We start from the raw sequence: 26238 nt of genomic DNA on the forward strand, positions 1-26238 counted from the left end.
GGTAAAGACAAAAGATATTGATGAGTACGTAAGTATGACATGTGTTTGTTTATTGCGACTTTTATTTTTCATTTCAGGCTTGCTTTAAAGGGCAATAAATACAAAGAGCAGTTATAATCGCCAGAGAACAGAGTGGAGGGGTGACCTACCCCTACTTTTCTGATCTACAGAGAGAGACATCTTAATCCTGAGTGAGGACAGGTCTAATCTCCTCACCTGCATTTACAGTGGTTGCCTCAGAGGTGACCCATGTTTGTGAGTATATCTATCTCACACTTTATTATTCCACGTTTTCCAATGCATATTACACTATATTGGGCTCTCAGTGTTTCTTATTTTACAAAGAGCAGTTAGGCTAAGGTTTCATACAGTAAATTGTTTTGTTTAATTTAGTGCAATGTATTTAAAGTGGACCTGAACGCAGAACTTCCTCTCTGCTCTAAAAGACAAGCAACAGCATAATAACTTTTTACAGGAAACATCAGGCAATTTACCAAAAGATAGATCTACTTACCTGGGGCTTCCTCCAGCCCCTGAAAGGCTATGTGTCCCTCGCCACAGCTCCACTCCAGGCCGGTCTCCCAGGGTCCCCTCCATAGCAGCCGCTGACCTTGCGAGGTTGGCGGCATCTGCGTATCCGCAAGCACACGGCTGAGAGGTCTGCTTTCTGAGCAGGCACACAAAGCTCCCAGCCACCTGAGCATGATTGCGCATGGGCAGAGGTCGGCAACCTCGCCGAGTCAGTGGCTACTATGGAGGGGACCCCTGGAGACTAGCCTGGAGCAGAGCTGCGGCGAGGGACACATAGCCTTCCAGGGGCTGGGGGAAGCCACAGGAAAGTAGGTCTCATTTTTGGTAAATTGTCTGATATCTCCTTTAAAGAAAAAATGTACCTTGTAACAGCTTATAAAATTCCTACTGAGATTTTGAAGAACTTCCTGGTATACTAGGAGCACAGAAAGGGTTAACCTCCTGTGTTTTACATATTAGCTCAGAATTTATTAGCTCAGAAATTTAGACCCATTGAGTCACACTCCTGTTTGCCTGATGAAGCAGGACCACACCTGCGAAATGCGTTGCACTAAGTGGAGTTCAATAAAAAAAATTTGTATTGATATATTGTGACTCAATTGAGTTTTATATTTTCGAGGGAGGTAAGTCCACCTGAACATCCCCCTCTTTTAGACGGTTTTTAAACTTTTTTATTCAACTCTGGTGCCTCTGTACACCTAGCCTTGCTGAAATCTTGATTCCACCGTCAGTGGAGGGGTGCTACCCTGTTTCCTATCTACAGAGAGCGACATCTTAAAAACCTGGGGTCAGGTTCTAATACTCCCCACCTGCACTTGAAGTGGTTGCCTATGGGTAACCCATGTTTGTGAGTATATCTAAATATTTTGCTTTTAACCACAACCAACTTAACAATACTACACCATATTGGGCTCTCGATTTCTCTTTGTTCTTCCAAGCAAGGACACTTAATAGGATGCCACTGAGCTGAGACACAAAACATTCAATCTACTTTGTAAATGTTTAAATGTTAAATAAAACCATGGGATATCTAAAAAAAAGTCATTTTTAGGAGTAGGGGATAAAACAATTGTTTATCTTGTCAGTTTATTTTCACCTTGGGTGCACTTTAAATATATATATTGGCATGGTGGATTATACTTTGTGTTGTTTTGCTTTACGTTTTAAATTCGGATGATTTTCTACTATGTCTTCATACGCGAAACCATAAAAATAAAATAGGATACACTTTCTATATATAGTTTTTTTTCCAGTGTGATCATCGTGCTTGAATGCTGCTTATTTAGGTCTGTATTGTGTTCCTCTCATGACTTGAATATAATGAGTTTAACGTAACATTTATTTATACACTGTTGCGTTTATTGTCCCATGTCTCCTGCAAATATTTAGAACATAATGTGTAGGAATGCAAGCAGAGCTGGTGAAGCATAGCTAGTTATACAGTATATGTTTGTATCTGTATGTCAGAATATCTCACAGGTCTTCCCATACACCTGTTCACACACACCTCACATACCGTAACCTTTCTATACACATTGTCACTTTCCAAACACATTGCATTGATGAAAACACCATCCAGCAAGTTTTTCAACTATCATTTCTCTTTTTCGTGAAGATGAGTTTGACCTCAAAGCTACAAATGAAGAATAAATAAAATGCAAAACAATGTATGGCCTCCTTTTAATATTTAGAGATTTTGTACTCTAACATTTATTTTCTGGTTTTGGTGCATTTTGAAGAACTTTGAATGTTTCTTCAATGTGAGGATTTATGTTGGAATGAGATCTTAGGGAGCACAGTTATCCTGCATTTAAAATGTATTCAGAAAGGCAGATTAGTTGTTGTCTGGTTGCAGCTTGTTCTTGATAACTGATGAGTTGTTAGCTAAAACCAAATGGACATTAAAGAAATTTCATATGCGTTCCAAACGCTCCAAAAAAAACAAACAAAAGACAAAAAACTTTCATATGACTACTACACTAAAGGCCATCATCCTCTATACAATATTTTCAATAGATTAAATTCAATAAACTGTAATGGAAATCTATTGAAAATGATGTTCTTTTTGATCGATAGTGGTTTGTTTAATCAATCAATGATCAGTTAAAGTGAAATAAAACTCTGACATAACTTTCCATAAGAATGTGTTTTCCTACTTTTCTTACTCATGCAGTTATCATATTTGCTTTTGTGCACAAGTAACATTTCCTGTTTACAAATTACAAGTTCCTAAAGTACAGTTTATCTGCTCTAAAAGCTGCCATTGCATTGAATTCATAGATTTTAATATGTAAATACAGCAGCTATCTAGTGAGAATATCTCTTCTGCCTTTGCTTGTGAACTTAGTACAGTTCCGTTTCAGCACGTAGTTGGCTGTAACTAAGGAATGCAAACAAAAGATAATATTATCTCCTCTGTGCATGCGGATCATAAGCTGAAGAAGCTTTCCACTGCAGAATAAAGTACTGTGTTTAACTGTTTGAATGCTGTTATGCTACATTTTTTTTCTGGCAATAGGTTTAAGGCTGTAACTAATCTTTTAGAGCAAAGAAGAAATGCTGAGTTTCAGACTACTTAAAGACTGTTCTTTATTGTTATTGTTTAACTGAGGGGGTGGGAGTGAGGGAACAGGGAGTTGGAGCCATAAACAGCAGTGGTACATGATTAGCAGCTTTATTAGCTTTGTAGTGTATCAAGCAGTGCACAGCTGAAGGTAGCCATACATTTATAAATTTTTGCATCAATATCTGGCTGATTGGATCATTTGGAGAGGGAGTATATGTGTCTAAGGACCTGTTTCCACTGCACGCAGATTGGATGCACAATGGATGCAGAAAAACTGACTCCAATGAATGCCTATGGGCCTGTTTCCACTAAACGCAATTTTTCTGATGCAGATTTTCCCATAGGCATTCATTGGAGTCAGTTTTTCTGCATTCAATCTGCATCCAATCTGCGTGCAGTGGAAACTGGCCCTTAGGCCTCATTCACACTATGTGCTGCACTGTCAGTTTTGACGCAACGCACATAGTGCAGGATCCACATGGCAACATGAAAGTCCATAGACTTTCATGTTATCATTCACACTACAGGTGTGCGTTCCCATGCGTTATGATGTAACGCTTCTGGGGACATAAAATCGCACGGCGCGCACTTTTCCCGATGGGTACGGCTGCCGGCGTCTGCGCTCTAGCGCTCCCCGACGTGCATTCCGTGCATTGACAACGCATGCACGAAATCGTGTTTGTGCTTGCGTTGTGTAGTGTGAATGAGCCCTTAGGGTCCTTTTGCACTTAATCAGTTGCTCTCAGTTATAACTGAAAGAAAACTGTTTTTCAAAGTAATGCCCATGTTTTCCTATGGCACCTTTCACACTTAACGTGTTTTAACTGAAATCTTCTTTCCAATGCACCGCTATGGAAAAAACTCGTACCAACGTGCACTGACGCGTACTAACGCGTACTAACGCATACCACCTGATTAAGTGTAAACTAGGCCTTAGGGTTTGAATGTATACCAGGAGAGAAATTAAGGTTTGTCACCTACAGTATATGTGTGCAGCACACACCCACACACCATGTTCACATACTTGGTAATAGAATGTATATAGTTGTGGTTTCATCCTTTCATATACTACATAGATGAGGTATACTCACACACATCAGATATTTTCAAATAAATGTAGGATCATAGTTTCAGTTTAAAATGAAATATGTGGCTAAGGCCTGGTTCACATTAGCGTTCGCTGTCCGGATTCGCCTGACCGGATCCGGACCGTATACTGTACAAACGGAACGTACGTTCCGCATAGCAATGCAAAGTCTATGCGGACGTTCACATGCGTCCGTTCCGTACAGAACGGAGCCTGATCGGATCTGGACTCCGGACACTTTTCCAACATGCGCTATTTTTCGGGTCCGGTCATCCGGCCCACGCACCCGGGCCGGATCCTGACCTGAACATGCGGCCATGCTGTGCAATGAGAAACGGATGTTTCTCATCACACTGGCAATAGGACCGGATGCTTCCAGCACCGGTCCTATGCCACTTGGGGGGCCCGGACTACACGCCGGTATCCCTGATGCTTGCGGTGCCTTTCTGGCACTGCAATGTATCTAGTTCTTTATTGTAGCCAGAACTGAAACATTCCGGATCTGCAACTTGTGGCAACTTGTGGCCACCGCAGAGACCCGTACGGTCTCTTTGCGGCCCCCGGACACTTGCGGACTCGAACCGCAAGTGTGAACGGGCCTTAGCAAACATGTACAGGATAACATTTCCCAATACATATAAAAGATATAATTTTTTGTTAATAACTTTTGTTAATAAAGAACAAAAATCTTTTAGATTAAAAAAAAATGTGCACACTTGCACTTTGACCACTTGCACAACTTGAACAGTTAAAACTACATGTAAAGCCCCGTACACACGATTAACCTCGTCCGAGTAGCAATACACAATATCTGATGCACGCTAGCTGTCTACATTTGTACCTTACTCAGTTTGATGTTGGTGCACCTCCTACTCTTTTTAACATTAGTACAGTTCAATACTCAGTACAGGCGCCACTCAAATTCATTTGTGATAGCAATAAAGTCCAACAAATTCCACAACATGAAGTCCTTTTCCTTTTCTTTAAAGAGACTCTGTAACAAATTGTTTATCTTTATTTCTTCTATGCTATAAGTTCCTATGCCTTTTCTAATGTGGTCTGGCTTACTGCAGCTTTTCCTAATTGCACAGTAGCTGTGTTATCTCTGTTATATGATCTAATCTTCTCTCTATAGTCGGCACAGTCAGGCTGAGGCAGTCAGACTGGAATGTGCAGGGCTGCTTGTGATTAGCTAGAAGCTGTACACACCCCCTGCAGGCTCTGTGTGACTAACACACTCTGCTTAGCTGAGCCTATTAGAAGCTGGTTAGTTTGTTTGTAAACACTGCCTAAAACTGGCAATTACAAGCCAGGTTTGCAGCAGAGAATGGCAGAAACAGCACAGAGGGGACCAGGAGCACATAATGAATAGAATGGTATGCTTTTTATTGTAAGAATTTCAGAGTACAGATTCTCTTTAAATGTTTCAAGGTCCCTCTTCTCGAATAACACAGTACACCTCCACCACACCCAATCAGAAGCCAGATGCAATATCCACCAGGGTCTAGTACTGTGTTAGGGATATTCCAAGGTCACCCCCTACCTTCACGATCATATACAATCCACTTCCTATTGCATCTTCAATATCCCATTCATGGCCAATGTGATAAATAAAAACCTCTCATAGCATAACACTGTAAAACTATGTAATAGTATAAAAATGTATTGCACTCACATAAAATGACTTGAAAAACAGTGTGGAGTTTTATGTATGGGCCCCCCGGTTGCTCAGCCTGTAGATCGCTTTGGTCTAAAGCAAACTAAGAGCTTTGTTCTCCCCACTCACCCTACTCTCGCATGATGTCACACCTGTGCCACTCAGGTGGCCCTCCACAACCCCCTCCCCCCGCATAGCAACAGAACACTTCACTAGCCTGCAGGCTAGTGATGTGTCTGTACAACCTCAGCCCTGCAATGGTGCCAGAGGGATCAGGTCCTAGGTTTTGCTTACATGCAGTTTTAACTGTTTCACAAGTTTTCACAAACTTAATTTAAACATGCTTGTATTTTTTTTTACTACCGTAAATACAATCTTATTTTCAAAATAGGCAGTGGCTGGATAGTGTAATGGTTAAGGGCTCTGCCTCTGACACAGGAGACCTGGGTTCAAATCTCGGCTCTGCCTGTTCAGTAAGCCAGCACCTATTTCAGTAAGGAGTTTCTTGGGCAAGTCTCCTTAACACTGCTCCTGCCTACTGAGTGCGCTCTAGTGGCTGCCTCGCAAGCGCTTTGAGTCCGACAGGAGAAAGGCGCTATACAAATACTGCCATTATTATTATTATTATTAATATTTACTGGGAATTTAGGAGATTCCATTATGCTTATTTGTGCCCTGTAATGTTTAATCCCCTAAGTGATCTGCTTTCTGAAAATATGTAGTTTATGAATATTATAAGTCTGTATTTAGTGAATGGTCAGTCAGTACTTTTTTTTTTTCTTATCGATGTAGAAGGAAAATAGAGACAAACGCCTCCCTTCTACAACAATGATAGCGATAAAGGAACCCACAAACATAAGACATCATAGCTTAACATGGACCTGAACTCTTGCACAGGACAGAAGGAAAACAGGGAAATTAACCCTGTATGTATTTAAAGAGTTTGGCCTGTCTTATTCCCCCTTTATCAGTGTCTAATCACAAGTTGTTATTTGATCTTAACCCTATGTCACCTGACTGCCACGGCAGATAAGCACATTTGAAAGCTTAGGGTGTTAACAATATGTCTGCTTCCATTAAAACAGCAAGTTAACAAACTTCAGATTTATTTTAGGATTTGTATCAGCTGTAAACGAACCTCTTTTCCTAAAGAGTAAATATTTGAAACCCTATATTTAAATAAATAAAAAAATAATTATAATTTTTTTGAAATGGGGTAATGTTGTTGTTATGCTCATTTAAAATGTATGCTCATAAAAAAGAAAAAAAAACTTGAGATAGACCAAAAGTGGGGACCAAAAGGATGTAGGGAGTTGAATGTAAATGGTAATCCTGGAGAGCTAATGTGAGTTGGGATTGTGGGGGGGGGGGTGTAGGTAGAGGTGTGGGGACGAGTAGAGAGATATAATAGTGTGAGGAGGACCCATGGAAGATAGTAGGGAGATGCATAGTGTGAGGGTGGCAGAAGGGGTTGCATGACAACCAGTGGCATTGAGAAGGAGGAAAGTGCAGCAAGTTAGGTAAAAAGACCATCAAAATTTTGCTACAATGCCATGTGTTTGTAGTGTAGTTATTCCTCTTGCTGACTTCATACTTTCAATGTCACACAGACAGAAATAGTGTGAAGATCAGGTGTTCTAACAACAGCTTTTGGCTGCACTACCCTCATGTTTGTTCCAGGCGTGTGACTTTGCTAAAGCCAAAAAATCAGCAGGCAGTCATGCAATGGGCATTGCTTGAAATGGATGAAAACTGGAGTGTCTATATTCCTCTCATTTTTTGTTTCATTTAAAGAGACTCTGTAACAAATTTTTCAGCCTTAGTTCTTCTATCCTATAAGTTCCTATGCCTGTTCTAATGTGCTCTGGCTTACTGCAGCCTTTCCTAATCGCACTGTCTCTGTAATAAATCTTATCTCCTTTCCTCTGTCGTGTCTGTCGAGCTAAGGCTTGAATGTGTGGAATGTGCAGGGCTGCTTGTGATTGGATAGAAGCGATAAACACCCTCTGCAGGCCCCCTGCACACTCTGTATGACTCACACACTCTGTTGAGCCTATCACAAGCTGGTTAGTTTGTTTGTAAACACTGCCTAAAACTGTTAATTACAAGCCAGGATTGCAGCAGAGAGTGGCAGAAACAGCACAGAGGGGCACAGGAGAAAATAAGGAATAGAATGGTATGCTTTTTAGTGTAAGAATATTAGAGTACAGATTCTCTTTAAGTAAAGCTCAGTAAAATTTTAAAAATCCAAATCTGATTGAATATCTTGTCCTGTAATGCATTCAACGACATTTCCCACTTATAGAATTACTGTATTGCCTGAGTCATAAGCTGTTTTTTTTAAAGACATTTCATTAAACAACAATAGATGAATGATCTGTTATGATTACTTTTCCCCAGTCTAATCTCTTAAGATAATAGAACATAACATGTTGCATATTTGTGCTGAAACCATTTTTCTGGTTTGTGATTTTTTTTCCCCTTTAGATAACACAAACAGTTATGTGAAATGAGGGGAGCTATCACACTTTGATTGTGGTATGCAACCAAACCTTTTATGAACATCCTAATACTTCTTTTCCAGTTGAAGGAAGAATCTTTTCACATTTTCCTTTACGGATTTACTTGTCCAGTGAAAATGACCGATGAATAAGAAGCTGGCTATCATAAAAGACGGGACTGTGGGGATCCTCATTAATCTGCTAATAGTTTTTTCTCTGTCATGCTTCTTCAAAGTTTATGTCTTGTAAGGAATGCATGGTGTGCAGCAAAGACTGCCCGGCCTTCTGCTCATAACTAACATCAAGGCACATTACAACAAAGCTACTACAGCCTTTTAAATTGTCTTCTGCTTAACTTTACCATGGCCTGGGTTAACAGCCTTAGAATAGAAGAAAAAGAAAATCTATTTATTTGAGTGCACTTTATAAACCAACCAAACACTCCGGAGAGTACAGAAACTCTAATGAGATAGCAAATATAACTGCTAATAGCTGGGGAAACTTATGAGCTGTCTCTAAAGCTGGCTAGTGGCCATAAGCAAAAGATGATGTTTATGTTAATTAAAATAGCTTGGTTATCAAAAGATGACAGAATATATGCATATTTGCATACCATATTGTATATGTGTGCTTCAGTGGCGTCAGACAAACAGCACTAGCAGTATACCAAGTGTATAATTCATAGTAATTCACAGAACATTAGTCAGATAAACAAAACTTAGAAACAGACTAGCTATTGTTATAATTATTATTATCAAACTTTATGTATAAAGCAGTAACATATTACAGTAGCACTGTAAAAAATACCGTAGATAGGAGAGACATTACCGCATTAAACAATGTCACACAGGGACATTATAGCATTCAACATTGGTACTTAAAATATTCTATGAAGATAGTTTCCTGGCTGGGATTTGGACTTTAGAGCATTAACCACTGTAAAATAGATGCCTACAGTTTTTTTTACATTTTTATGCTTGTGAAAATTGAGGAAGAACTGTCTAAAGAGACCCATACTCACAGGAAGATGGATTGGGGAACCCTCACCGACACGACCAGACGAACAAGCGATACCCGATCTATCTTCCTTCCCGCAGGAACACGCAACATCACATGATGGCACACGACAGTCGCGAATGAGAGTTCAAATGATCGTGGCACTATGTGCAGGGGGATCTTAAAGATCCAATCCGTCGTATGATCATAATCAGCATGCACCGCAAAACTTTGTTCGCTTAGTCTTTCATACATACACATGTCGCGAGGTCACCGAAATGATCGCTCGTTGCACAAAAAACACTGGTCTTGGGAACAATTGATTGAAAAATCGCGATGTGGGCACATAGCTTAAGGTGGAACAAATGGTCTGAATCCTGACTGCTGAAGAGTTAAAGAGAAGCTTATTATGAAGCTAGTATGACAGATCCTACCACGGTCTGACTCACTGGCTGCATTCTAGCTCCGCAACAACGATGCCTCTCTTCAGCAGCATCACTGTGATTGAAGTACCTTGGAATCATAATAAAACTTTTCAGCCAGACAATGGTAGCTTTCATCAGACACGTATTTAGCTTGATGACAGATTCCTATTTTAACCTAAATTAAACTGGAAACAGGACAGCAACTGTAGGGTGGCAAGTGCACTATGCGTTGTGCACCTCTGAAGGTAAAAGTAGCTGCTTTAGGCGTCTGACAGCTTTTTTTAAGTGAAAGTGGATTTCACAGATTCAGTTATTGTGAAAAGTAAGACAAATAAAAACGATTGATATGTGGTGAACTGCTTGGAATGTTGTTGAATATTTAAGCATATTTAATATCCATCTGTTCAGTCACTAAGCAAGATGTGTTAGTGTTGACAAGCCTTTGCACCGTATGAATCATAATGTGAAATGAAGGGAGTTGAAATACTGGTCAGTGTATGATTGTTCACCTCATGTTTTAGGCCTAGCTGCCAGCTTGGTGCTTGTGTTGTACATTATGCATTGATATATGTCACCATCTATATTATTTCATATCAGTTCTTGATATGGTCTCCTTTCAACATATGCTTTTACTTATATGAATAGATGAATGTAAATAATACTAATGCAAATGTACTCATCAAAGTTCAATCCAATAAACCATGCAAAGTTACAGAGTTGACAGGAGACCATAATAAGAATTTATAACACGGATTTAATTAGTTAAAAACATATGTTATGATGTTCTGCAAAACACCATGACAAACTGCATTTGACAGTAACACCTTTGTGTAAAATGAGCTAAATGTTATGTTGAAACTACAGAAAGTATACAGTACATATACAGTACATGCTTAAAAGTATGCTTATCTCCCAGCAAATCTCTCATAAACATCACTGGTCCTCCTCTTATTAAAATCACTTTAAAAAGTAAAACAGATACAGTCACTTAGCTGTATATTTACGTACTGATGATGTCATATTAGCACATTTATTTTTGCACTTACTAATGACTCTCCTAGGGGCTCAGCAGTGAGTTAGGACAGTCTGGTGCTGCTTCCTGTACAAATACCACATTGAACACAGGACCAGAAGTCCTATTATCCTTAGTAGTGACTATGAATGCCTAAATTGTCCTTCTTCGGGAGACATATGAGCAAGTAACCATGAACTGGCTGTGCAGTACTGTTGAGTGGACAATATGGGTTGAAATCAACCGAGGTGTAGCCTTGAACAGATGTATGAGGCCTGTCGCCCGGCGGGGATCATTCAGAACCCTATCACTCTGGCAACATTGAAGGGCTGAGGCTGAACATATGCGTCACTTGCCTGCAGGCTAGCGACATGTTCTGTTGATCTGTAAAGATCAATAAAACAGAAGCTATATACAAGCAGATTTTCCCCTCCTGAACACTCCTGGTGGAAGATGTTTCATTGTCATCCCTCCACCCCTTTCTATAGCAATAGTACATGTATGGTACACTCAGCTGTAGCTGAAAGATGTGTCTGTATGCACTCATGCCAGGAGCTATGGGCAACAGTAATTGTGCATGTGTATGCATCTTTATACATTAAATGTACCTTAACAGTCTTTGTGGACACATTATAGTGTATTTTCTGTCTGGGGACTGCCAACACCTAGGGAGAAGAAGGAGCAGATTATGCACACATTGCAGAGTGCTTTATATAGAAAGGGTACATAATATTTATTTTTAATGAAAGTAGAGTTACACTCTAAGAAAAGGATGTGCACATAGCCTGTCATTTATAGTCCAGTTTAATTTTACCTTCATTAGATACCTCCTGTGTTATCTGGTGTTTTATACTCTGATATTAAATGTTATTGAATACCATTTCAGTTTTTGATAATCTAGATCAGCAGGAAAGTGACATGAGAAGCCTCTCTCTGCTAACGTTTTTTTTTTTCTATTTAGGAGTAAAGTAGCAGCATTAACTTTGAAGAACTCGCTTAATTTTTTTTTTACATTAATGGGAACCTAAGATGTTGTTAATATGTGTATTTATACTTACCTGGGGCTTCCTTTGTCCCACGAGGCCTGTGGGCTCCCTCGCTGTCCTCCCCAGCTGCTCCATTGTCCCAGAATCACCTCCGGTATCTTCTGCCTGCATGGCCCAGCCACATGCGCACCCCCATCGTGCTCCAGGGGCCGGGATTGTTCTGTGCCTGCACAGTAGTACCATGAGGGTGCAGAACACTGCTGGCCATGGGAGCGTGATGGGGGCATGTGGACAGGCTGCGCAGGCACAGAACAACACAACTGGCCCCAACTGTAGAAGATACTGAAGGCGATTCCGGGACAGCGGAGCAGTTTGGGGAGGATGGGGAGGGAGCCCACAGTCCTCATGGGGCTGGATGGAGCCCCAGATAAGTATAAATTAGGCGCAGTGTACCATCTCAGGTACACTTTAAAGGACACCTGAAGTGAGAGGGTTATGGAGGCAGCCATATTAATTTCCTTTTAAATAATACCAGTTGCCTGGCATTCTGCGCATTTTTCATGCATCAGTGGTGTCTCAATCACACACCAGAAACAAGCATTTTGCAAATTCAGTCAAACATCAGTCAAACATTTGATCTGCATGATAGTTTGGGGTCTAAGGCTAAAAGTATTAGGGGCAGAGGATCAGTAGAGCAGGCAATCAATTAGCAATGTTTAAAAAGAAAGAAATATGGCAGCCTCCATATACTTCTCACTTCAGATGTCCTTCAAAGAAAGGAAAGAGTCCAGTAATCCTGGACTGTGGTTGTTTTTTTTTATTGATGCAATCATTATGTCACATATTTATACATTTACAATCAACTGCATCATATACAGTAATTTTCCTAATACAGCAGCAATTAAAGTGTTCCGGAGACGAGAAGCGTCTCAGGTACCATACTTACCTGGGGCTTCCTTAAGTCACCGAGCCACTCTTTGTTGCGCCAGGCGCTCTCTCCCTACTACTGCACAGGCACAAAACATTTTCAAGGATAGGAGCATAACAGGGGAGCGCACTTGGCCGGGATGCACATGCGCAACGAAGCATGACTCGGCTAGGCTTTCGGGCAGTATTGTGGGGGACAGCAGTCACCAGGGGAGACAACGAGGGACTGAGCAGCCTCAAGGGGGCTTAAGGAAGCCCCAGTTAAGTATGGAATCTGAGATGCTTTTTGTCTCAGGTTCTCTTGAAGACTTCAACAAATAACAGTAATATATCTTGTCTTGTTGTGGAATCCTTCCAGGTACTTATCCCAGAACTGATTTTACTTTAATTCTCTTAACAGAATTGAAAAAAGAAACATAAATTCCAACCTTATTTCCCCACCTCCCCAACCCAAACCTCAGACCTCCACTCCACCCACTCCGCATTCCTTCACTCCTCAAGACATCTAGGTTTCCCACCGTCCCAGGTGGTCTGCTATTTTATTTGTTAAATACCATGTTGTCTGTTCAAAGGCTTTCATCTAATGTTTATTCTGATTCCTAGAATACATATGTTCAACATTTCCTCAGGTCTTGAAGAATTTATTGATACGTAGCTTATTATGCATCTCTAGGTTCGACCTTTTCATTTACAAGATATGATTCACAAGTTCTAGTACTAAAGATAATGAAGGTCTAACAGGTGAAATCCAATGTTTCATGATTGCTTTCTGGTTGGTTAACAAAAATAGATGTTCTCCAGACTTAGACGCAGAGGGGGCATTACCATCATCCTGTAAATCTGGAGTAACATTTCTACCTTTTCGCTCAATTCCTGTGATGCCTTTCATACAATCCAAATCCTCCATCCATATTGACGATACATGTTGACATGACCACATCTGGACCGTGGTTGTTTAGGTGACACTTTTTGGGATTCCTTCCTTCTGATATACCAGGTGAAGAAGACTTGCGAATAAACTAATATCAGTCTGGTAGAAGAAGGCTTGACTTGGGCCCTTTAAGTGTAGCTAAAGGCGGCCACACATGATACAATAAAATGATCCAATTTTACAGTAATTCGATAAATCGATCGTATCTCTTGAAAAAATCGAAAGCTTTTTTTTCATTCGACTGAAAAATCCGATCGGATTTCCCGTTTTTTTCAATTTAAATCAATCTGGAATGCCAGATATTTCTCTTCATTCTCTACTAAATATTGTATGGTGTGTGTTGGAATGTTAATTTATTAATATACACACGCTAGCAATTTTCTAGTTTCCAATCATTTTTATCATAATTGAGGAAAAAATTTAACATAGGTGTGTGGTACATTGGTCATATTATTAAAGTGTTACAATCAGTCAGAAAAATTGATTGCAATTCTTAAATTGAATAGATATTTAAAAAATTGTATGGTTTGTGGCCACCTTTAGTGTGTGGGCTGGTATCTCTTCAGGGGAGAACAGTGATAGTTTTGTTCTTTATTTAAACAACAAAAACAAAAAAAGTAGCTAACCGTTACTACTGCATAGTGCATAATACGTCCTACTGACATTCCTCAGCTCTATTAGTTCAGATAAGGAGAAAAGTAACCTGTGTGTTTCCTTGAACAGATACAACTTTGCATCCTAAATGCTGAGTTTACTGAGAACTATGAATAATGAATCATTCCTTAAAATCTGTTACAAATGAGTTCCAACGATATAAAGGTGTCATTTTCAGCTGCAGTAAATTTCATATCTGCCACTAACATTGTTTGCTTAATCCTTTTTGACATCATGTTTAACTTGTGTGTGAAGCTTGCATGCTGCTCAGCAACAGTGTCAAGTGTAGTACCGTGTCTTTTTTCAGTCTAACCCACCTGAGTCGGTGGCGCTGAGAAGCACTTTTGAATTGTGGAGTTGTCAGGGTTTCTGACAAGCTTTCTTCTCTTGAATGGCCCAAAGGGAGCTGGTGACTCAGATGAAAAGCCAAAAGAAATGCTTTTTTTTCCGTTCAACAAACGAAAAAAGAATATACAGAGAAAATAAAGATTTAATAGAAAAAGATTGAATTCATAAGGGAATGCATTTAAAGGGTGAACTTCAAATGACTGATGAAGTGAAATAAGTTTTCTACTTGCTAATTAGAAATGCACCCCCTCCCACAAAAAAAGGAAATCATTTTTAACTGACTAATTTTGTCATCTGACAACCTGTGATTTAGGCCAACCTTAAATAACAGTCCTTTTATGAGATGAGATGACATATTCAACATCTTCTGTTTAGTGACCTCTGGGCCAATGAGTTTTTTTGTGTGGCTTGAATGATTCCCCTCCTTATTGATATATTTTACAGTGTTTATTAAGTATGCTAGAAGTAGGGATTAGATTGTGAGCTCCTTTGAGGGACAGTTAGTGACAAGATATATATATATATATACTGTACAGCGCTGCGTAATATGTCGGCGCTATATAAATACTAAATAATAATAATAATAATAATAAAAGTCCTTTTTGACTAAATCCTGAGGAAAGAAGGAAATTAATCTGATCGAATCGGGTAGCAGGAATTCAGCTGTATATGTGCATTGTTTCCAATCCATTGCAACAATCAATTGGCCACCTTTAGCAGGGGTCAGTTTCTAGCCACAACCTCTGTAACATCAGTACTTACTGTTTCTAGTGGGGGATGTATTTGCTGTGCTGTGCGTCTGTGTGTGTGTTTGACATAATTAAAAAAATATTGTCTCTCCATGCTGCCAAAGCTGGACAGCACTGTACAATGAGATTCACTCTTGGAGGGGTTACACTTCTATGACTATTATTTAGCCATGGTTGGCGTAATAAAAGCATTGCTTTTGTATGATCACCTGTAAAAATGTTGAAATGATGATTTAATTCACAACAGGGTGCATTTTCAAAACAGTTCCAAAACATTATGCAAGAAAACATGGAACAAATTATTTTATTATTAATTCCTTGTGAATACAGAGAAGTTAATGGCTTGAGACGGAAAACATTTTACAGATGAAATACACCAGTCAGTATCTCTGCACCTGTTTTAGCTTAACAAGGTCTGAAAAAGTCCGTGTGTATCCACTGCAGGATAGAAAGGTTGACTCCCTAAGGGGAAAGGAAAACAGACACTGCTGGCAAAAGCCTGAATAGCCAATCCACTCTTTACTTCTATTGCTATGCTTTAGGGACATGACGATTTCAAATCTTTAAACTTCTTCTCTGGTACTTTCTGGGATGTATATAATGTTTTGAGTGCATATGTTATTTAAAATTACAATAGCACCACACTTTTCATACAGCAAATGCTACAAAAAGATGTACATTAGGCATTGTCAAGCTTAATGATGATTGTGACTATAAATTACACACTGTACTTTTGCTATCTGTGCCTGAACTTCCTATACCTTACAGTTAGGCCCGGTTCACACTGGATGAATCAAAAATGTATCTGTATAAAAACTGATCCGTGGGCATTGATCCGTTCCATTAGTGTGCGGTCAATGCAAAGCGTCCGTTGCTCTGGAAATTATCGCAACCCTCCCAAACTTCCGGTCTGTTTGGCGGAACATGTTGAATGGATCCGTTCTAACAGAGCTATGTGATCGGAGCAATGTAAACGGATCCCATTGATTAACATAAGATCTGTTCACCTCTGATAGGATCCATTCTGCTAGATGGACCATTCTTAGTGTCAATGTGAACCAGGCCTTAAAGAACAACTGAAGCGAATAGTATATGGAGGTTGCCCTATGTATTTCCTTTTAAAGAACACTAGTTGCCTGGCAGCCCTGCTGGTCTATTTGGCTGCTGTAGTGTCTTAATAACAGCAGAAACAAGTATGCAGCTAATCTTGTCAGTAACACCTGATCCGCATGCTTGTTCAGGGGCTATTACTACAAGTAATAGAGGCAGAGAATCAGCAGGATAGCCAGGCAACTGGTATGGCCTAACAGGAAATAAATATATCAGCCTCCATATCAGTTGCCCATGAATGAGTTAATATAGCAATCCTAGATACTGAGCAAGAACTTCAGTGAGCACTATAATATTCTGTCATTGCAGGTATGTGTGTGTGTGTTATGTTTACAATGCTGCATGCTGTTATCTGCTTTCTATATTTGAAATCACTTCATTCAGCTCTCCTTACAGGCTCCTGGCACATCTCGCTAGCATGCTACCTGATGGTCTAATTAATCAGCTGTAGATTTGAGTGGAAGTTCACCTTGTATGGAAATTTCCACTTGACAGAAAATGGAAATATACAGGGTGTAATTAGAATCACAAACTGCCAATAAGTTAACTGTTCGCTGTGTAAATTTGTCAGCTCCTGGTTCATTTCTCCACAGTTCACAACTCTGTTTAAACCCTGCATGTCTCTTTACTGTTGAGCAGAACTTTGCATACATAGCAAATCACTCATCTCTAGTAAACTGACACGGAGGAGGTTATGGTAGCTGACAGTGACCTCCTATGAGGCTGCATGCAAATAGCAGATGGACTGGAACCACTCATGAGCCAAAGAAGAGTGCATAAATGGGCAGTTTTAATCACTGAGGGCTGATGTTGGCTCCATAGCTTTGCACTGTAACAGCAAGTAGTACAAAGCTAGCAAATGTCATACTCAGATCTGATATAATATCAAGAGGGGCACAATGGCAGAATAGTAAATCTGCCACCTTGGTGCTAGGCTGGGCTCCTACTAGTGTCAGACTCTTTTGATTTATAGAGGCACCTTCAGCGATGAGAGATATATCATCCCTATGTGCACAGTGACAAAGGGCTGGTGGTCTGTTCTGAAACTTGGGAAGATTGTTGACTATCCCTCTACACTCCAATTTCGGATAACCCACACTTGCCACATTTCTTACAACTCTCTGACCTGGTGTTGTGGATTAGATCTGGTATTAAGCATTTACAAAACATATTTTTTTAGATGGAAATCTAGTATTCTTTAATGGCCTCAAAAATTATATGTTTTTCAGATAACTCCAAATTAGATGCACTTTTGCTAGCTAGTCAAGGAGTGTGCCATCCTTAGAATGCCAAGTAAAAAATACTTTTCTTCAGAGACAACTCGATAAACCACTGACTGAAATACACTATGAGCTAATAAATAATGAATCCTTGACCGGGGATCATAAACAGATAAACTTGAAATGCGGCTCTAGGCAAGTAACAACTTTGGGTCTGCCACTGATGGCCACCAAGTTTTTTTGGCAAGATTTGGGCAGGGTTAGTATTAACCAGGCTCCTAGTCTATTTCCAGACCCTATGCACCTGCCTAATTGCCCTATGAATGATCCAGCTCTGCTGGGGGTCAATGTAGCAGTAAATGGTAAAATCACATCCCTTATACACAGTAGATGGCAAGGACTGGGAGTAAGTGCTTCAACAATATGTTAAAATTCCAACTCAGTTAAAGACAGATTAATTCAAATTAAACACCTTCATCAAACAAAACTTTCTCCTGAAAGATTACATAGTATTAGTCCTTCACATAGTAACCTGGATGTGTGAACTTTCTATCATATCTTTTGGACTTGCCCAGTAGTGGAGATCTTTTGGAGAGAGGTCTTTCATATTGTGAATAGTAGAAGCAGTACTGTGTTGTTGTAGAGTGTTAACTATCAGTGAAAGCAAGAAGTTTTAAATAAATGGTATCATCCTGGTATCATCTTAATTCAAAACTTCTATATTATGAATAGAGTTCTATCTATCAATTTAGATGCCACACCCCATATAGCCTTGTTAAAACTGCTGGACGGGCACCCAAATAAACCACACTGCCAGTTGCTGATTAAATATTTGTTTTACAATGCACGCAGGGAGATTCTCTTTAAGTGGAAATACATGAAACAAATGGGTATAAGTACATGGATTACCTCCATTAATAATGCATCACCACTCTATATAATCGTATGTATAAAAGCTGTAACTGTCCCATGAAATTTGATAAAATATGGACCTGTTGGATGGGGGACTGTCTTTGGTCTTTGGTCCCAAGTACAGCAATGTGTTAGTTTTTACATTGGAGATGTATACCATATTCTCTGGTGTTCTGTTAATTTGTTAAGTCAGTGTTTCTCAAACCTGTCCTCGTGACTCCACAACGGTGCATTTTTGCAGGTAAATTAACCTATGTACAGGTGGGGTAATTAGTGTCTCAGCTAGGTGGATTCTATGTAGCTGAGACACTAATTACCCCATCTGTGCATAGGTGAGGCTGCCTGCAAAACATGCACCATTGGGAGCCACGAGGACAGGTTTGAGAAACACTGTGTTAAGGGCATTGATCGAATAAATGGCTTTATTTCATGGCTTTTGACATGCCATTCTAATTTTGCTAACAACGTTATGATAAAGTCAGACTATTCATATGATTAGCCTTATGCAAAAATGTATGTTGTTACCATTGTTAATTTTGTTACCTTATGCTCTCCTTGAATGTACTGTATAAAGTCGGGGGAGTTATACTATTGTTTCTTGTTCATTGTTCCTTTTATGTATGCAAATATCAATAAAAATATATTAGTAAACAATTATTAATATCAGGAAGATTTTGATCATTTACCAAATCTACAAAATGTGTGCTAGCTTAACCATCTTATTGATTTGTTTTTTTTTTCATCTTATCTCCCATTTTTCATTTTCTTAAGTTGTCATGTGTTTCTAACAGTATTATATTTAAAAGTTTATTGTTGTGACATTTGTAATATAATAAGTAAATACTTCTCTGTATCCAAACATTTGTTGTTTTGTTGAGTGTGGCTTCTGTAACTGTATTACACTTGGCATTCACCTGGCAGAATCTGCCAATGATCAAGGGAATACCTAAGCACTGGTTCTCGTTAGTCCACCTAGTTGACAAGTAGTGAGCCTTAGCAGAAGTTTTAAAGCTGCTTTATTGGTGGCTGTTACAGCAGGTCCTGCGGGCAGCACACAGTGTCCAGGAGGCAATGATACCAGCAGTGCCTGGCATGTAGCGCAGATGAGCCTTGGCCTTCACTTTGCTTGCACAGTTAGAAACTTGAGCCTGTGCAGTTCTCAATCCAGTGTATTGGATATGAAGAGGATCAGGGAAAGGTAATGGGGGCGGGGGGTGACTCTAGGACAACGAGCAGTGGTAGCACACTCAGGAGGAGGCAATCTAGCCCACCATGGGCTTAGTTCCCTAATTGTGGTCTCAGTTCAGGGTTCTTTAAGTAACAATACAGAGGACATGATAAATTTGACATGGACAGTGTAGCTGTATCTACAGACTTGCTTGCCTTGTATTTAAAAAATGTAACTAATCGAAAACAATATTAACAGAATTACCTATTCCATTAGTACTTCAGTGAAATCTGGTTTTGAATAATTCACATATATAGTATAATATCTTTAGATAATCCTCCATGTACATCAACTTGTTCAATTCTGCTTTCTTTTCATCCTTAAAATTGCACAGCATTTCTGTTTTACATTCACAGCTTGAAAGTCTGTCATTATCTAACACACGGGCAGAAGAAAGATTATTGATGAATATTTTCTCTGCAGATTGAAGAACATTTGGAAATTCTGGATATTGAATGATAACAGTTGCTGCTAAAACCTGGCGATGGTGAGATAAAAACACGTCTTGACGAGTAGATTACTAGCATCGACATAAACACCTGACAATTTCTTCATGCTATAAATACACCATATTCAGACTTTTCATTCATTTAAAGTTACTGCCACATTTATATTAATTTAAAATGAACCTACTGTAGATTAAAAATGATGAATTAAAGTGCTGACTTGACATGCGACAACAACAATGTAATCTGCCCATTTTTGAATGATGATCTCATGTGATCAAGTGCAGATATTCACTGACCATTACATCCAAGGGAAATTGCTGCTGAACATATTGAAACTTAATACATGATTACTGTTTTTTTTACAAGGTAACCTGACCATAAGGTGTGAGATTTGCTCGTGTATACTCAACCCTACATGCAGGGTCATGGATCAGCATGCATGTGTGTGCATGGGATATGCAGACATGTATCAGCTGGTATACATCTGTATATTGCAGTATTTGCAAGAGTCAACATGAGCACATGCATGCACCAAATGGTGGCAACCAGCCTTTTTGACTGTCCACACTCTATGCTTTATGCTGTGCTATTCAGCAAGTTTCCTTGAACCTGTTTCTATGCCTGATTTATGATCCTGTTGCTGAAGCTTGCCTAACTGACTACCGTCTTCTTGCTAGGCCTTTGCTTATCTGACTACCCAATTTGATGCTGAATTCTGCCTGGCTGACTACCTTATTTTCTGCTGCTTGCTTTCACTTGCTTGTTCAATCACCCAGTTCATTGCTGAACTGCAGCCGTCTAACTACTTCACTTTCTCACACTTTCCTGCTTGATTGCTTGCTCTTCGACTACATCTTGATTCAGAACCAAACCTCTAATAAGCACTTTTGTCCCACACAGTTCTGGATTCTGTTTCGCTCTCGGGGAGACCTGTAACTTGAGCTGCAAGAGAGGCTATTCGTATCACTAAGTCATTAGTGTTTGTGACAAAAGATGTCTACATAGGGCTCCCATTTTCTTCTTTATGAACCCAAATATAAATATTTGGCTGAAAAGAATGTTCCTGTTTATTTATCAGCCCATCGTGTAAATTCTAAACTTTAACAAGAAAAGAGGCATCTTAATATTTAATTTTTACAATCTATTCTATGCACTGTGAAGTGCCTCCATGTTTAATGTAGTGTAGCAACACTTTCTAGAAGCAACGGGATAGATATGCACCTCATACTCCTTTACGGCCATGTCTAGGCCTGCTATCTTCAGTACTCAGGCGCTGCATTGTAGGATATGCATGCAATCATACCTATTCTCCTGTGACCATGTCTAAAGGGGGTTGTTAATCACCTCAACACTAACCCATTCGGCCTCCGGCATTACAATTAGCAGTGTTGTATTAATAGAAGGAAGAAGTTACCTGTGCCACTTATTATTTACTGAAAATGTTGTGATTTGCCTAAAGCCATGAGAGGTAGAATTTGCTTTTCTCAATTGCTGATTATTTGGTCAGGTACTCACTCTAGGAAGCAAAAGGAAGTACAGTTCATGGCATTTCATAAAAAAAGAGGATAGTACATTGGTTGCAGTGGTGTAGCAATAGGAGGGGCAAAAAGGGGCCCCCCCGCAACCACAGTATTAGCTCTCTACTGGTCATGTGTTGGTAACAATCACTTCTATAGATGGTTTGAATAGTAGTAATTATTGACATACTCATCCTTATACCCTTCTTGCACCTCAGACACTGTGGTTTTGCTTGTCAGATTTTGGTGCACAATATCAATTGTTCTGCATAGAGTGCTTTTGGGGGCACTGGGGCCCATAGCTCCTGTATAGAGTGCAACCTGCACTGGGGCCCATAGCTCCTTAGCTACTCCACTGATTGGCTGATGGTGTCTCTCTGAACTCCTAGTGAGAATTTATTGATGGGAATTTTAAAGTGAAATTCCACTCTTGCAAAAAACTGTTGTAAGCACAAATCATTGGTACATACAATTTTTTTGCATTTAAATGTAATTAAAGTTACCTTTCAATTTCAATTTGTCCTCAGCTATAAACAGAAATGTGGGTACTGGAGGTGCCCCATAAAGTAGGCACCTGCTATTTGTGGCCGCAGTTTGTGTAGTGGATGGCTTCAGCACCTGCTATTTTATTGGGCACCTCCAGTTAGTCATCATGGAGGGTCAGTTAGGGCTAGGCATCGGTTGGGGGGGATTTGGTTAGGGTTTGGCATTGATGGTGGGTGCGGTTAGGGTTAGACACTGGTGGGGGAGTTGGCTAGGGTTAGGCATCAATGGAGGGTAGGGTCAGTTAGGGTTAGGCATCAGTTGAGACAAGACAAGACAAATAACATTTATATTGCGCTTTTCTCCTTGCGGACTCATAGCGCCAGAGCAGAGCAGCAGCCACTAGGGCGCGCTCTATTGGCAGTAGCAGTGTAAGGGAGACTTGCCAAAGGTCTCCTACTGAATTAGTGCTGGCTTACTGAACAGGCAGAGCCGAGTTGAGGGAGGGCTCATGTGAGAATAGGATTAAGTTAAGAGATAATAAAATATCTGTACAATTTACCAATATTTTACTATGGGAATTAGTAAAGGAATGGGTTGCTGGATATAGCAGAGAAAAGTGATATGGCACCACATAGAGCCGAGAAAAGTGATAGGGTGCAAGACATAGCCGAGAAAAGTGATAGGGCACTAGATATAGCCAAGAAAAGTGATAGGGTGCCACATGTAGCTGGAGAAAAATGATTTCGGCTTTAAAAGTGAAAGGCGACAGAGATAGCTGAGAAAAAAAAAATCTGTTAGGCTCCCTGCACCCTGCAAATCCATTTTGTGATTCCGATTCCGTTTCTGATTACGATTTGCAATTCCGATTTTCCCTGAATGCAATCAACAGAAAAACGGAGGAAAAAACGCAGCATGCAGTAACGAATAAAAATCAGAATCGGATGCAAAAAACAATTAAAAATCGGAATCGGAATCGCATGCAGTGTGCAGGGAGCCTAAAAGGGCACCGGATATAGCTGGAGAAAAGTGATTTTGGTTATGAAAGGGTACCAGATATATCCAAGAAAAGCTTGTTCATTTATAAAAGGGTGCCTGTTTGTAGCCAATGAGTGTGATTCCGTTTACAAAAGGCACCAGATGTAGCCGCTTTCAGAATATAACCCTAATCCTACCCTTTATCCCCCCTGGCGCCTAACCTTAACCCCCTATGGTGGTGTCTAACCTTAACCCCTCATGCTGGTGCCTAACCTTAAACCCTCTATGGTGGTATTTAACCTAAACCCCCTCCCTCCGCACAGGTGCCTTTTTTTTACCTAATACCAGCCCTGGAACCATATATTATCTATATGGGATATCAAGGACATTGCTAGTTACTAGTAATTTTTCACTAAGCTTTTCCCTAAGGATTTCTATGATATTGCAGGATCATTGGTTCATTAGGAACTAAGGTCTCACAACAAGCTAATACTGCAAACAGAACCCTCTCCTTTTATTAGGAAAACACAAATGAGCAGTACTTGCAGAATGAGATATTTTTGTAGCAAGATAATTGTGGCTAAGATAGCCTTATTATCTTCTTTTCGTCATCCTAAAGCAGGGCTCAGAAGGATGTGGAGGTGTGTTTAGCTTCTAAGGATAACAATGGATAATTTGCATATTCAGCAGTGATGCACTGGGAGACATCTCGGAGCTCGCTCCAACCTGAACTATCACTCATTCTTTCTGTTTTAAGAAAGCAAACTTTTGTTTTGCATAGCATTTTAATAAGGGGGCTTTCAGGACAATTGTAGCCCCTTACTCACTCCAATGAGTTCTGGTTCACCATGAGCTTGCTGGTTAGACTGTACTGCATAACATAGTATGTTCCAGCTTTTGCTCTGTCCCTGGTCATTTTGCATTTTTCAAGTGCCCCCTTTAGTGTCAAATGTGGCAGATGCTATCCCACCAATTCTCTCCCCTCTTCATAGAGTGTGCATAGATGTGAGAAAATAGGGGAATATCACATGTTGCTGTTTCTTTAAGACAAGAACAGCTGCTTGCAGGAAAGGAGGTTTAGGTGATGGAGGCACAATGCCTGCTTCCTAAAAGATACATTTCTATAAAACAGAATTACAATCATTTGTCTGTGCTTATTCTCCTAAATGGTTATATTTGGCAGCACTTTTTCCAACTGTTATAAATGAGAAACACATGGAAATCTGTCCCTTTCATTATTGTTTTGCAGTAACAGTCATGGTAGAATGAATAGATATAACATTATCATAGTGGTAGATAATGAGTTGAAGTCTTGTTTCTCTTCAGGCCTTGTAGTTTATCTCTCTGTTTTCCCCATCATTCTAGATGCATTACATCTATTTACCTTTCACCCATTTTCTCTATCTTCCTTACAATGCTACCCTTTGTGTCTCTATGTAGTTGCCCATAACTATTTTATTTTCATATGGGTAGTACTAATTCTTACTAAAATATTAATGTAAGTCATACTAAAGGGGTAGCATAATATTTTAAAGCATTGTGATTAATGAGTCAAACAGGATTTTAATAACATGGTGTTTTCTTGGCTGCATGCTGTCTATCCCCACGACATTGCTCAGTAATGATGGCAGCCCGAGAGATAACCCCAGCATGTCTTAGACGTCAGCCAGGGGAAGCTGTGAATGGACTAATTTTTGGTGATTTCACAATGTATATTGTAATTTCAGCTGCTTTAATAGAAAGATAATTTAATGGCGTATAATAATATATTGAATGGGACGACACTGATAAAATGCAAAGGGCAATGGTGTGTGGTAGCCTAACGTTAATTGGTCTGCTGACACTGAGCTGCCAGAGGTGATATATTATTGGATTCTATGGACTCCCATACAGCAACACATTTTTTGAGATGTTTTGTTAACTGTTAAGTTATAAATAATTTCTCCCAGTTCACATACATTCTATAACTTTATATATAATGCAAACAGCAATGATATACTCTAACTAGGATTTTCTAAACTGAAATTGTGGCTGAGAGGTTAAAGCAAAACATAAGTTCTCAAACAAACTATTATTACTAATATACATTTCTCCATTTCGGCTACTTTCCCACCAAGACGTTGCGTTTTAGGGGATGTTAAGGTCACATAATGTGCCCCTAACGCAACGCGTGGTGGTGTTGAAGTTGGACGTCAGATTGAGCTGCGTTATGCAGCTCTCAAAGCAGCCTCTCCAGGTTAGTGATAGGAAGTCCGGATCTTTTTAAGGATTTGGATCATTTGAATTGGATCATTGAAAAGATCCGGATCTTTGAACCCAATCATTTGAATCATTTTACTAGGGAAGCAGGCTGGGTGAAATGACTAGCAGGACAGGACTTTCCCTGCACTGTACATTCTGTATGTTCCTGTTTCTTCAGACAGACATCCACTGTGAACCGAATCGTTCATTGTGGTGATCCGGGTGATTCGACTCACAAAAAAGATCCGGATCAAATGAACGATTCGTTCATGATCCGGACAACACTATAGTCCCACCACGAGTCTCCTCAGTGCAGTGAATATTCATTAGCCATGTGGCTGGCCGCGGAGGAGGAGGGGAGACCTCCTCCTCCAACATTACTGAGCATGTGCAAACAGTGTAACGCAGCTAAAGCCCAGTATAACGTACTGCATGCTGCACTCCCAGAACGTGCAGTGTTACTATGTAACGCAACGTGGGCACTGTGAACAGCCCATTGATTTATCCTTGCTGTGAGTTAGGCTGCGTTACTGGCTGCTGTAACGTGGGATTTTAACGTCTCACTGTGAAACCAGCCTTAGTGTAAAAGAGCTTTGAAATATTTTAGTCACAATTCAAGATTTTTATTTTTTTTGCCGGTAAAAGGTATAGCTTATGCTTATTGCTTTGTGAGGGCGTTCACAGTGATTATAAAGGAGGTACAGTGACCAGAAAACTTTTTAGGCACTTG

General features: G+C 39.8%; 1 long non-coding RNA gene across 1 annotated transcript in view; it reads left to right on the forward strand.

Moving 5' to 3' along the window:
• The window catches only part of LOC137570697 (uncharacterized), an 80415-nt gene extending 60039 nt beyond the window's left edge, over positions 1-20376 (forward strand). The window contains exon 4 of the long non-coding RNA XR_011031144.1: positions 20264-20376. This is a non-coding gene — a long non-coding RNA (uncharacterized lncRNA). The remainder of the gene's footprint in view (positions 1-20263) is intronic.
• Positions 20377-26238: the final 5862 nt, after the last annotated feature.

Source organism: Hyperolius riggenbachi, chromosome 4 (genome assembly GCF_040937935.1).
Source record: "Hyperolius riggenbachi isolate aHypRig1 chromosome 4, aHypRig1.pri, whole genome shotgun sequence".
NCBI classification, from domain to species: domain Eukaryota; kingdom Metazoa; phylum Chordata; class Amphibia; order Anura; family Hyperoliidae; genus Hyperolius; species Hyperolius riggenbachi.